The 11,213-nt window shown below is 40.7% G+C and overlaps 1 protein-coding gene across 1 annotated transcript in view; it reads left to right on the top strand.

Annotated features, from left to right (window-relative positions):
* Positions 1-626: 626 nt before the first annotated feature.
* Positions 627-11,213, top strand: part of foxn2a (forkhead box N2a) — a 29,355-nt gene continuing 18,768 nt past the window's right edge. The window contains exon 1 of the mRNA XM_015009902.2: positions 627-1,106. The gene's annotated coding sequence lies outside the window, so the exon portion shown is untranslated. The remainder of the gene's footprint in view (positions 1,107-11,213) is intronic.

The raw sequence follows: 11,213 nt of genomic DNA, 5'->3' as shown, positions 1-11,213 counted from the left end.
GCATACATTTTTCAGGCTGTCTTCCTGCCATTCACGTTAACATGACAGCACAAAACACACCACTGCTACCCAAGCCTGTTTGTCCGGTTCAGCGAAGAGGAAGTGCAACATGCGCACCGACGCTGTTTCAGAAGTATTTACAGTGCCACTGCATGGTAGGCACTTGGGGTTAAAAGAAAACAGAGAGGCTATTAGATCAGTTCACAGAGAGCTACTCATGTGCGCTTATAAAATGGAGTGGCTGAGATGAGTAAGGCATCACCATTATGTGAAAGTTACAGTTTGGTGTGAAGTCAGTTGGCCAGTAAAGCTGGCCTCTAATGATACCCAGGCAAAGATACTAACCTATAACTGCCAAGTTCCCTGAGGGGTAATAGTGGCACAAGTGTTCAGACTTAAAAATAAACAGATGTGTGTGTTTTATATTGATAAAATAAGTTAATTAAGTAAAGTACTCTAGAGAGCTGCAATTTTTTTTCAATAATTTGATGCTATTTTGTCTATCAAATGTTTGTCCAGGGGTCATGCCCTCCCCCCCCCATCATCGTTTACTCTAGGAGGGGCCCAGTTGAGGGTCCACTATCGTCATGAGGCAGGGCGCGGTGACACATCCTTTCTCTCCGCCCCGAGGTGTTTGTGCAGCCTGCCCTGAATAACGCGGGACCCGTCCGGTTGCTTTGCTTTCACTCTTTAATAACAGACAAATCAACCCATTAATGCTTTCCAATGAACCGGGTTTAAAAGGCTCTAAAAACACATTCTCCTCCCACTGAAAGCTGTGAGCGCTGGAAGATCAAACTAAAAAAAAAAAAAAAACATTGCACGATGCAAAAAACTGGATGGCGTGCGCGTTCGCGGCGCTCCAGCGCTGCGGCAGTTGCCAGGGGAGATAGGAGGGGAGGGGTTGTGATTGGCTGAAGTGGACCTGTTGCCATGACGACGGCGAGGGGTTTGGTAGCGTTGCCGTGCGCTGTGTGATCTGCGCGCTGCGTGTATGGAGGAAGCAGCTGCTGATCTGATCTCTGACATTGTGTGAGACAGAGACAGACATCTGAATTAAACTCTGCTTTTACACACACCGCTCCAGGGTAGCGACGTGCATGATTGTAAGTATTTTTTAAAAATACACATTTCTGTAATCTACGGGATCAAAATGTGCTCGGCTGGAAAAGGGTTAGCGTTGCGAACAAGCTAAAAGTAAAATTGGTCAAGTGACTTTGCTTAGAGGAGCCAGCATGGCAGATCAAGCGACAGCATGTGGCCACCTAGTTAACGTTACTTCTCTGTTTTCTCCGGGAAGAGGACAGAGACTGAATTACAGAAGCAGAGAACAGCTCTCGGCAGACACTTTGCGATATTTTTTGTCGCTACGTAATTCTAAATAGTTTAAATGTCATGCTAAAGCTAGCAGCAGATTTACCTTCACTGACTCATCGAGCGACTGCTAGCGCTACTTCTTTTCACGGTTGTGCTGTGGGAGACTGATAACGAAACATGTAGTGAACTTACAACACTAAATAGGGAACTAAACTTGGTGAACTAACGGGTGTAAAGTTACTTAGTTACCAGTGTTGTTTATCGGAAATTGCTGAGGATAATTTGCCTCCTACTAACTTTGTGTTCATCGCTGCGTTAGTGCTGTGGTTTCTTGTAAGTTGTGGTCTTCAAGCAAGACGCTACAAAGCATATTGGATTTCAGTGCGAACAGCACTTTCAGCTTATCTTTTTTCCTACTGGCTCTTAGTCTTAATTGCTCCATTAAAACCGCCTTGGTCGACTCATTTTATCTCAAGTTGTAGCACAAAGCAATACTAAGTCTGTTCTTTTGTTGGTTCTGATGTGAGACACTCGTTCCTTTTTTTGGTATCTATAAATAGTTGAATATTTCATGGTATGTATTGACAGCACCAGAGGTTATGAGGTACGGTGGCTAAGCTAGGCACATGATGTAATGGATTATCACAAGATTGTCCCAGATACGGAGCTCTACAATGTTGGTGTAGAAAAATATGTCTACTGTGGTTGCTTTGCTTGTGCCATATGCCAATAGGTTTTAATATACTTTTACAAGGTGTTAAGTATTTAAATTATTCACTAACTAATATGGTAGTCTTTATAATTGAGTCAATATGTTCTGGCAGTGCTTTTTACTAGATACGCAGCCAGACCAAGGTACAAGCGAAACAAGCAGCTGCTTATAGGTTCCAGGCCATACATGGCCCCTTAGAGCATTGATCCTTTCACACAGAATATTTCAAAACTTCACCCTTGTATTTGCGTTGATCAACAATAAGATAAATATTGAATTCACTTACAAGGTTTATACATAGAAAATTGTTAATAATCTTTAAAAAGTCCTGATTTGCTCAGGATTTAAAAGAAATGATGTATACTTAAAATATTGCAAATGGAATATATATAATGCTAGAGGTGAAAAGTAGCAGAATATATATTCTTGCTAAAATGATAGCTTTGTTGCTTTACATTGTTACACCTTTTAGGACATTTTATTTATCAAGGGACAAGCATAAGATCACTCCAGGCCAGCAGGGTGGGGGGGCGATTAACATGATATATGTGTCAAAACTTGCAATTTCTAGTTATGTTTCTGAAGAATGAGACTATGTTTACTTTTGCATACATTACTATGCATAAAAAAAATAATTTGCTTGGAAATGTTTGATTTATTTGGGATACGAAATAATTTACAGTTGTAATACTTGTAACTGTACAAAATTAAAAATGAAGAGTTTTACATCAATATGCTCCCATTTATCTGGTTAATTTAATTTTTGTCTTTCTGGTAAAGCATGAAATTTGGGGCTCTACGTCATTGTTACAGAGATGAGTGGCCAGTTCTGCCTGGGGACCAAAATTCAATAATGAACATATTAGTTTTTACATTCTTTGCATATGAGCAAGCCTCATTTGTTTAGTGATGTTATTGTTTGGTTTAGCAAGTTAGAGTTGTTTAACTCACTCTAACTTGCTGTTGTCAGGTGATTGAATACTTATTTAGTTTCGCTCCAGGTGGTAATGTCAAGGAAGATTGTCCACATGCTAAATGTGTAAAGTTCCTTTGCGATTTCATCTCAATCTATTTCTATTTTGTAACCCTGAATAAATCACTTTGTACCCATGTAAAATGTTGTGTAGCATTTGAATTCTCTGGGTATTATGGATATAATTGTAAAAAAAAATACTTCAAATATTGCAAACAATTTAAGTTATTCATATCCATTTAGGTTTTTTTTATTGTTCTGATCCCTCTTTTGAGCTGGTGACATGTAGAAATATAAAATTACAATCACTGATCAAACTAAAATCACTGGGTTCGCTTCTGGCGCTAGACGATATTTACTGAAGTCACGTAACCATATTTTTCACAGTATAGCTTAAGTACATCCTAGAAAAAAAAAAAAATGGGTCAGTTGTTAAAAAGGGTGTAAATCATTCACATTGTGGGTTGAATTGATGCAATAAAAGTCAGAATAAAACATCTTGTAACTTTTTTTTTGTATCTGAGAATGCCGTATACAACCCCGCTTCAGAAAACCTGGATTACATGTGTAGGATTTATTTTATTGCCTATTTAAAGCGTAAAACTGTAGCCGTCGGTTAATATATTACATGTAAAATGGTGATTACTTGGTGAAGTTATAAGAAAAAAAATCTATGTTTCCCAGTCATAGCAAGCAATACGGCACTCTTTGATATGTTAAGTCTCGTTGGCCGTTTAAGCCTTTTTTCTTGCTGTCTGTCACTTTTGGACTCGCTGAATTGTACAAACCTCATCTAAAATTTATTGCGTGCTCAGAGGTTTCTCTGTGTACTTGATCAATAAATTATAGAAATTTTCGTTCACGTTTTGTGAGGTGGCGACTTCGCTGTACATCAAAGTTGTCGCTTTCTTCATACTTGCCAGTTGTTAAATCTTTAGTGGAAGACAAAGGCAAGTGGACCCTGAGGGTCAAACGCAGACAATAAAAGGAACAGATGTTGCCAGTCAGCCATTAATTTATTGCCAGAATTTCTGTGTTCCAAGCATCTGTTGTCTTTGCTTTTGTTTTGTTATACCTTCGCATCTACCCTCTTGTGAACCATGTTTCAGTGTCGAGCAGCTTCTGAAGGGGTTTGGTGGCTGCCAGAACTTTACTAAAGCCCATTGCTACGAATAGAAAGAAGCTGCTCAAGAGTATTGTGATATCAGATGAATTTAATGACAACACGGATGTGAAATAATGTCAGAGTTGAATTGTTCCTAGATATACTTGAACAGACTCATCACAACTCTTTCTAACTTAGTATGTGGGAAACAGAATTTTGTGAATATTCAGGGTTTTATTTGCAAACCCGCTTGTGGGGAAAAGTTACGTAATCTCAGCCAATGCCCTTTTTATCATATTGTTTTTTTAGTTTAAATTATAGTGCCACTATTTTTTTTTCCATATTGCCTTTTTTGCTGTGCACTGCCAGTCAGCTGTGTGAAAGACATATTCACTAGTTTCCACTACAGCTAAGGCATGGAAACTAAAAAACACCACATATCAGTGTTTTGTTCCACGTTAGACAGTTTTAAAACTCCCTTTGCAAAACAGTAAGCAACATGTCCAACTGAAGGTTAACTACTACCTTCAAGTCATTGACCAACTAATGTCATCATGTTCTACTCTCATTGTTACTCAAAAATTACCAGAACTGCAAAACATGGTAATGTTATGCACAATAAACACTGGGAAACCACAACTAAATTCTGTAGTTTTTGTTGTATTTTTTCTGTAATTCCAACAAAAATAATACAAAAAAAGTGTAATAAACAAAAATTAGATCATTTTGTTTTTCCTTTTAAAAATGCCACCAAAACCAAGAATGTTACACCGACCCATGACTGGCCCACAGTGTTTGAAAAGGTTACTGGCTGAATTGAGGGTGAGAAAGTTTGCCTGATGATGGTGTAACTTGAAACTGAAATTTCCTTCCAGTTCGCGTGATATGTGATATTATGTTCTCCTTCTAATTTCAGATTTTCATCGTGTAGCCTTGACGATGAACGTCTCCAGCAGCTTTGTTTATAGTTTACACGTTCTAAAAAAAAAAGTTTGAAAGTTCATGTTCCATTAACATTTGGAGTATTTTCCTTCCACGGTGTCTGGTATCAAATATATTCTAAGCCGTAATAGGACACCACAGAACTTTCCTCTTGGCTTTAACAACTTTGTAAACTCTTTATTGTGTTTTTAATGAGGTAGCTGTTCCTTTGTACTGTGTTGACGACAGAACAGGAAGGTGCTCCAATCAGGATGTAAAAATAAAACCACAAAACGGAATACCAAATGACCATGCCACATTAGACAGTATATTTTTTGGTTCAAACTTCTTTTATTCGTGAAGTGTGACTGATTGACTTTCCGAACACGGGTTGGCACCAGTCGTCAGCTTAAAATGTTGCCGTTCTATTATCTCTTATCACAGGACTATGCACTTTGGCCCGGAGCAAATGAAAGGCTGAGTCCTCTGGAATTCACCGCAGCCGAGCGTCTGTGGCATTTGAATTCATTTCGAAAGCCGATCCGTGTGGCAGAAACGTTTTGCCGATTGCTCAACACAGGCTGAACCTAATTTCTCCTGAATGAATCAACTGAATGGGGGAAAAAAAAAAAAAACCTCACAGCTTTGTGACTCTGATTTGCTCAGAACCCTGTCATTACCAAGTCAATGTGACTTTGATTATACCGACAGATTAAGCAGCTGAATTTTTAGTTGCCCTTATTCTTGTAATGTAAATTCATAGGCAGAAACAGGAAGTTGGTGATTGAGCCGCTGAAGTGACTGTTTTTCCCATAATTATGCTGCAGGGCTCCTTCTGCACTGATTTGCTTCTCACAAAAACTGATTATAAGTTGACGTCTCTTCTTATCAGCTAAATTAAAGTGTAGACATTTTTGAACAATATGATTTCCTTCTTGTTTTGCATCGGTCAGCTTAGGTTGTTAAACTCCAAAGTTTTATTTACTTGAGATGAATTAATGGAGCCTGAGCTCTCTGGTAACGCTGACCTGTGTGAATCATGAAGCCGAAGCCTTTCCGTAGTAGCTTGCCGGAGTGATCACCCACGCAGCCCCTGCGTGATTTAGGGGGACGTCCCCAGGAGGATGTAGTTCGCTGTCTTTTTGGGTCTGTGACATTCTGCTGATCAAACATGCGTGGCGGCTCTGAATTTCAGCTGCAAATGTAAAAGCCTTCTGAGACATTGTACGCTTTCATGTTTGCTGCCTTCTTCTTTACATTTCTGTGGGCGTCATTTTGTTTCTGTTGTTTTTAGACTGTCTGCTTGTTTGCTCCTTCTGATGTCTTGCATTAGTTCACGTCTCTTTCAGGAAGCTGTAAACTTGACGTTTTTGTCACCTGTTGAGAGATATACTAAAAGCAAGAAAATTACTGGGCGTTTATTTCAGAATCCTGGTCAGTTTTAGTGTGCCTTTTGCCTAAATGCTGTCGTTTTACTCTCTCTTTCTGCTCCACTTGTTCTCTTACATCTCTGGATTGCTGGACGTTTTGGTCCCTGTGGTGAGCTGAATCCCTCCCTCCTTCCTCCCATTTTCTGATCCTCACCGTCTTGAGCGCCTGCCTCATTTCTGATGGGTGGACTCAAGACACAGCCCATTAGGGGCCGCCTTACTGAAGGCAACAGTGACATGAGCGTTTCCTTGATTGGGAGAAAGGAAGAGGGGAAGACGGCTGTGTCCTGTGTCACAATAGGTCTTTGTCTTATCACTTTTGGCTGAAATAATGGCATGCGTGGATGTCGACGAGGATACAGGCCAACAAGCTTGTATGTAACAATAGGTTAGGTTGAGGTTTATGGCTATGTTAATATTACTTTTATGAACAAATATCTTCATAAGATGTGTTTGGAGAGGCTTGAATGCGTGACATACTCTGATATGGACCAGAAAAGCGAAATGTGGTCTGTCTAAAAACCTAGATCTCAGTTCGGTTGAAGTGAAATTGGATACGTTGAGTGTATTCATATGTGAATCATAAGCGGACAGGAGACCAGTTCAAAAGCAGTAAACAGACTGTAGCACAAGGTATTCTGGGTAAATACAATCAAAACAAATGCATGTCTAGCATTAGCAGGACAAGTGGCTTGTGGTTGTTTACCAATGACAAAAGAGAAATCCTACAACCGCTAAATTCTGACGCTCTCTGTTTTTGTTTCTCTGAATATGGTAGTTTTCATCTTCTTGTTTTTGGAGGTTTTGTGTTGTTTCCTTAAGTGGTCCTTGGTACAGTGCCACCACAAGCGAGGGAAGGGAACTGGTTCTTCAAGAGCTTTGGATCGCTTGACACAATGCAGTGTGAAAGCGAACCGCACCAGCTGAAAATTTAACAAATGTTGCAATTTTGATCCCAAATCAAACCCAGCCTATCACAGTGTGTGAAAACACCTCTCCTATTCTCATCAAACCAGAACACAGGTTGTTGTGTCTTTGTGGTTTGTGGCAGTGCTTGTTATAGTTTTGTTTCATCAGTTGCTGTATATGGAGGCCAGATTTGTAGAGCACAATGATTAAATGCAAGCAAGCAGATTCTTCTCCCTGAGCTGTGCTTTTATGCGGCTCCTCCAGAGTTACCATATGCTACTTCTGATTAATGCCCGCCTTGCCCAGTCTGTTGGGTCAGATGGACGGCCTGTCTTTATAGGTTGTTGAACACTAATGTTCCCCACAAGATCTCTGAAGCCTTTACAGAGCAGCTGGATCTATACTGAGGATTACATTTACAAGTGAGGGGACTTCTGAACCCACCCATTTCAGATTTTAGTTACATACTAAAATCAGATTTTAGTAGTAGTTACATACTACTTTGTGTTTATCTGTTTGGGAATTAATGGCTTTGAAGTGACTACTTTTTGAAAAATGAGGGTTGGTGTAACAGAGGCTGTGTAGGTGTCATGGAGAATGTCCAGAATTAGTTCTTAAATGATGCAACATCTTAAACTTTATCACAAATAAGACAATTTACTGTTCATTGTGCAAGGATTCAAACCAAGTAGACTTTTTTTTTTGTAAACTAACATTTATTTACTCAGGGCTGCTGCTGTTCAGTAGCGAGGAATGTCACATGCAGATACCAACTCTTCACTGCTGCCCAAAGTGGAGCAATGAGCTTAAAAAGTTTGTGTTATATAACTTTCAGCTTCTGCGTGAAAGCTCTTTGCATTAAAACTGCTTTCATTAACCGGGGTACGTATATGGGAATATGTAGTTGTAAGGCTATAATTGAGGCTGTTGATGGCGGCGGCGGGGGGGTTGAGTGTTGGTACTCTGACCCTACAGACACATGACCAAAGAGATAAGGTTTCAGTGTTGGCTGAAGGGGGGGTTTTCCGTGTACTTTGGAAGGCCTCACCTCTGTTTACAGTCAGAGTGGAGTTTGTTTGTTTCAGTTTAAAGTCTCTGCGTGAACATAATGTCACAATCGTCTGTTGTTGAGGTCGTACGCTTGAACACTTCATGATCAGCTTGCGTCTGAAGGCCGGTGAAGTTCGTAGTTTTGCAAATGTGGCTGCTGTCGCTCCAGCAACGAGCTCCCCCCGTCTCGCCTTTCACTCTGACCGATTCTTGTGTTTTGACGTGGAGGAGACTTCGCCATGTTTGTGTGAATTTGTTCTGAAAAAGCAAACTTCCTCAACAGGCAGGAGGTGCTTCCTTCCCTCCGAGGCCCCTGTTTGAAAGTGCGAGGTGAATACTGAGCACTTCGGAAACATGATTAGAGGAAAAACAACTGCGTCTTTGTAGCAGCTGAGTGTGGGGCCGGTTGTAGTGCTTTGTGTGAGTGTTTTCACACTTTTACCAAGCAGCTTTATTTCAGAATGTAGCACTGCTTTAACTAAAGCCTCATTAACCCAAGCATTAATGGTCATTTTATTCATTTCCATATAATTTGACTTTGCTATTAAATAAAAGAATTGCCTCACGCTGGAACAGCCTCTCCCTCTGTCCCACTCTGCCTACGCTCGCCTTTGTGTCATTCACATATTTCGAGCTCCAACCAGACTGAGTAGTCAACTAAAATATCAGTTAGGGTTTCAAATAACAGCCGTCGTCAGCATGGGGCTTTGCGACACACCTTTGTATAACTGGTTTGTGTCAACTGCTTTATTCCAAGTGAAGAGGGTGTGGCGTGAACATGCGAACAGAAGGCAGTTGTGTTTATAATTTCTGCCATCTTTACTCTTAAATCCGGCTCTGTTGTGCCCATATAAAAGATTCGGCACAGGTAATTGTCCGCCTAACTGAAGCATCACTTTTTATGAAGCGTTATAAAGTGAGCCTTAATGGCACTTAGACAGGAGCGCCATGGCATCCAGGTTGGCAGCTGCCTTTGTCAGACAGGTTTGTGGAGAACAGCAGCAGACTGCTGGCCTCAGCAGTTTCCGCCTGTATTGATCTCCCCACATTAGCTCTCTCTTCATGCACAGACATGAGCACAATTGCTTCCCTCACAACACTGGCTGTCGTGGCAACTGAGTCCCGGTCATGAGATTCACTTCTAGGGAAACATCTCAGAGCAGCGCCTCGTTTCTGAACCTCCTGTACGTTCTCTGGCACAGCAGCTCCGCTGATTTGCCACTTAAAGCCATCTCCATATGTCTTTGTGTATTTTTGAATAGACCAAGTGCTTAACGGGATAAAAGAGCAGTTTGAACGGGGAGGGAGGGTGTCTCGTGGCACCTGCTGTTAGCCTGCCCGTTTGCACATGAATATGATGAGTCTGGCTGGCTTTTTTAACTTGCAGATGAGCCATCAGGTCAGCACCATTAAAGCTTGGGTGTATTTTCAAGGATGGGCAGCAGTCAACAGGCCAGGATGCCTTATTAGCTGCCTCTCGACTCCACTCATGAGTCTTCCTTTATTCACCGCGGTCCCAGCCGACTCTCTTTGATGCCTTTTTCATAAGAGCAATAATAACTGTGATCACTGCAAAAGCACTGGTAATTGAACAGCTGCAGGCACGGCAAAATACTTCCTGTGTTTGGATGGATGCAAGACGGCTTCCTCGCTTGTCCACCCTCCGTCTGGTAATATTCAAATGAAAGTCATTTGAAAGAGGCGACTCAAGGGGGATAAGCTCTCTCCAACTCCCAAAAGCCAAGCAAAGAGGTCAAGTGGGTAAAATCGACTGACTGAAAGCTTTCATGTGCTTTTACTTGTGGAAATTAGCACCAGCACCTGGAAATTCATGAAGGGGCAGGTAAATTTGGTCAGCTTACAAGCTACAATGGCAGGTTTGCAATTCAAACAGGAAAACAGTGTCGGTTTCCTCACCTGACCCATTGCATCTGATCTGCCACTAGACCGGTGTCAATGCCACTGGTAGGAGAAGAACAGAATTCCTGGTGTAAAGCAGGCGGCAGTAAAGTTAAAAACCATGTAATGAAACACATGACTGGGTAGTTTTAGACAAGAGAAACGAATCTCTGTTTTTTTTGTTTCCCTACATAACTAGCAAGTTTGCTGATGTTGAGAAATAATAAATCTATTTTTGTTCCCAACTTTTTAAAATCTTCTTCCTGGTTTAAAGTAGTTTTCTCCTGTAAGGAAACTTCTTTGTTTACTCCAATCCGCCATATTTCATAAGACTAAACTGAATCAAGAAAAGAAAAATACAATTAAATGAAGGTGTAAATTCAAACTCGTCACTTTTATGGTTGTTTTTGTCTTCAGAAATGCTTGGAAAAATAAACCGTCCATTTTATAACGTTACACTTCCTTTACACTGCAATTCTTTGTACTCAATAATTATAAATAAACATCAGATTTCCGTAAGTTATTTAGTTTGAAGCAAATGGTGGCTTGTAAAGTTTTTTTTTTTTTTTTTTCTGTGTCTGTGACAGATTTTTATTTCCACTGCTGGCTTTTAAACTAATCACTTCACTCATTTTATAGTTCCACTGCCCGTTTCTCCCATAATGCTCCGCCATGCAGGTTTACGGCCAGTCACGGTCTGTTTACGTAGAAACAAGGGCCATGTGGGCTGTTCACAGCAGCCTGTTTGGCCGCACCTTTTAATCCATCGAGACGGCACTCAAGTCTTCGTTTGGCCACACCTGTGTGGATGTCTGGTGTAATCTGACCTACTTGTCAACAGAAGACATAGCGCAAGCTTAGGCCGTTATGAAATTCATACATCATAACTATCTTGAG

Source organism: Poecilia mexicana, unplaced genomic scaffold, assembly GCF_051168715.1.
Source record: "Poecilia mexicana isolate PSO_F unplaced genomic scaffold, ASM5116871v1 scaffold_15, whole genome shotgun sequence".
Classification (NCBI taxonomy): Eukaryota; Metazoa; Chordata; class Actinopteri; order Cyprinodontiformes; family Poeciliidae; genus Poecilia; species Poecilia mexicana.
Note: the sequence above shows the minus strand (reverse complement) of the source record. Positions and strands in the feature narration are given on the sequence as shown.